The sequence below is a fragment of the Arachis duranensis genome, chromosome 4, assembly GCF_000817695.3.
Source record: "Arachis duranensis cultivar V14167 chromosome 4, aradu.V14167.gnm2.J7QH, whole genome shotgun sequence".
NCBI classification, from domain to species: domain Eukaryota; kingdom Viridiplantae; phylum Streptophyta; class Magnoliopsida; order Fabales; family Fabaceae; genus Arachis; species Arachis duranensis.
The window spans coordinates 51279842-51282967 of record NC_029775.3 but is presented as its reverse complement, the minus strand read 5'-3'; the positions used below and the strand labels follow the sequence as shown (position 1 = coordinate 51282967).

At 38.7% G+C, this 3126-nt stretch overlaps 1 non-coding gene across 1 annotated transcript; it reads left to right on the top strand.

The window, feature by feature from the left end:
* The first annotated feature begins 214 nt into the window (after positions 1-214).
* Positions 215-322, top strand: LOC127746865 (small nucleolar RNA R71). The gene has a single exon (XR_008008677.1). It is a non-coding gene; the product is annotated as a small nucleolar RNA R71 (small nucleolar RNA).
* Positions 323-3126: the final 2804 nt, after the last annotated feature.

The window sequence follows — 3126 nt, the reverse complement described above, 5'->3', positions numbered from 1 at the left end:
TCTCAAGAACTCTCTTCCTCTGAGGCGTCCCATTATTCACAGAATTCCTCCCAGAAGTGTACATGAATTGGTTATTTGCAACCATGTCAATAAGTTCTTGAGCTTCTGTTGGTGTTTTCTTTAGGTGAATGGATCCACCTGCAGAATGGTCCAGTAACATCTTAGAGAACTCAGATAGACCATAATAGAATATATCCAGAATGGTCCACTCTGAAAGCATGTCAGAAGGACACATTTTGGTCATGTGCTTGTATCTTTCCCAAACTTCATAGAGGAATTCACCATCTTTCTGTTTGAAGGGTTGAACATCCACTCTAAGCTTGTTCAGCTTTTGGGAGAGGAAGAAAATGATTTCAGAAGGGAGAGGGTTAGTGGGTTATGCGTTAGGGTTAATTTGGGACTAGGTCAGTGCAAGTGCGTTTCGTTCTTTTTTTTCTTTTGGCGTCAAAACGACGCCATTTTTTCAGCATGAAAACAAAACTGGACCTTAAAAAAATCCAGTCGGTTTGACTAGTTCACCGATTAACTATGAGTTCGGCCGGTTTTTCAACTAGAAGATTTTATACATCAACTGGACCGATCAGCTAACCGATTCCCAGTTAATTCGGTTGAATTGGCCGGTCTAGTCCAGTTTTTAGAAAATTGCCTCAGACTCCTAGTATAGTAAGAGGAGACATTATTTTCCAAAATAAAAAACTAAACAAAAATCAAACTCCTCCTTATGATAAGGAACAAACAAAACACATCAACTATGAGAATTTTGGTTATTTAGGTACAATATTATTGACACTGAAACAAGCAAGAGGAAGATGAGTAAAGATGTGAAGGTAAGAGTATATAAGAAAGTTAAAGAACTAAAGAAATACAACTTTGGTAGTAACTTGTAGAGTACTAAGCCCAAAATCCACATAACTTAAAATATACTTTCATGTGACAAAAATAATTGAGATTTAAAAAAAATAATTCTTTATTTCTAAAAAATAGTATAATATAACTAAAAAAAACTTTAAAATTTTAGCGGCAATAGTAATGGCCGGTAAAAGTGAATAACATTATAATTTTAGAATAAATTTTAGTGGCTATATAAATTGTCGGTAAAATGAATTTTGGCGACAATAGTAATGACCGCTAAAAATGAATAACATTGCAATTTTAGAATTATTTTTGTTGGCCATATAAATTGCAAAGAAAATAGCCGCTAAAAATTATTTACTTTCTGTGGCAACTAAAAAAGTCTTTACCGACAATAATATAATTGCTACTAAAACTTTTTAGCGACAAAGTATAAAACGGCTAATATCTAATTGCCGGTAAATATATTAGTAGCTATTTTTATTACTACTATAAGCAAAATAAATGGGCGCTAAAAATAATTTTTTTTTTGTAATATGGATCAAGTCTTAGTATATTTTCTCTTAAAATATTAGTGGACAGATAGAGTGAGACTAATTTAGACAGGTAAGAGATTGTGGACGGAATCACACCATTGAAAGCTGAAGAGGATAGATTGAGATGGGTGAGACTCACAAGATCACCAATCCCAGGATATATTGAAGAATCAGACAAGTCATTGAAGGCAAGGTTGAGTTGTTGAAGATGCGTCAGATGGATGAGCGTGCTGTTGGGATGCAACTCACCCTCAAGCATGCTGCAACTGAGGTCGAGGCCAATCACGTGCCCTGACGTGGTGTCGCACGTGACACCATCCCACTCGCAACAATCAGTATCATTTTTCCATGATGCTGTCTTGGGATAAGATGAACAATAAAGCTCCGCCCACCATGAGTCTTTGTATAACGAAGTGTTGACGACAAACGAGTTCTTGAATTGGAGCAAGTTTGAGGTGTCATCATGATTGCACAATGGCAACACTGATGATGATGAGCAAGTGTTTCGGCCATTTAGGGTGGGTTTGGGTGGGAAGGATGGATGGATGTGAGTGGTGAATAGGTGATGGGGAAGAGAGATTGAGGTGATTGGTGAAGAAGAGAGAAGGTGAGTTGAGGTAGGTGGGGATCCTTTGGGGCCCACAGATCCTGAGGTGATCCTGTGGGGTCCACAGACCCTGAGGTGTTAAGGATTTATCATCCCTGCACCAATGACGCGTGTAAAACACCCTCTACATGCAATCCTGGCATTTAACGCCAGATTGATGCTTGTTTCTGGCGTTAAACGCCAGCTCTATGCTTGTTTTGGGCGTTCAACGCCAGTCTACAGCATGTTTCTAGCGTTGAACGCCAATTCCATGCTTGTTTCTGGCGTTTAACGCAAGCTCTCCTCAAGGTGTAATCCTAGCATTTAAACGCTAGACTGCTACTTATTTCTGGTGTTCAACGCCAGATTCATGCTCTGTTATGGCGTTGAACGCCAGCCAGATGCTCCTTACTGGCATTTAAACGCTAGTAAGCTCTTCTTCTAGGGTGTGCTGTTTCTTCTGCTATTTTTTATTCTGTTTTAATTTTAGTGTTTGTTTTGTGACTCCACATGATCATGATCCTAATAAAACATAAAAGAACAATGAAAATAAAATTAGATGAATAAAAATTGGGTTGCCTCCCAATAAGCGCTTCTTTAATGTCAATAGCTTGACAGTGAGCCCTCATGGAGCTTCACAGGTGATTAGGTCAATGTTGTAGACTCCCAACACCAAACTTAGAGTTTGGATGTGGGGGCTTCTTAACACCAAACTTAGAGTTTGGTACACCAAACTTAGAGTTTGGGCGTGGCCTCACAACACCAAACTTAGAGTTTGATTGTGGGGGCTCTGTTTGACTCTGTATTGAGAGAAGCTTTTCATGCTTCCTTTTCATGGTTGAAGAGGAAGATCCTTGAGCTTTAAACACCAGGTAGTCCCCATTCAATTGAAGGACTAGCTCTCCTCTGTCAACATCAATCACAGCTTCTGCTGTGGCTAGGAATGGTCTTCCAAGGATGATGCATTCATCCTCCTCCTTCCTAGTATCTAAGATTATGAAATTAGCAGGGATATAAAGGCCTTTAACCTTTACTAACATGTCCTTTACCAATCCATAAGCTTGTCTGGGAATGGATCCTCTCAATTTTTTTAACAATTGAGAGAGTAAAGTGTAATCTCTTACCATTAATTTTCTAAGTGGGACCAAGAAT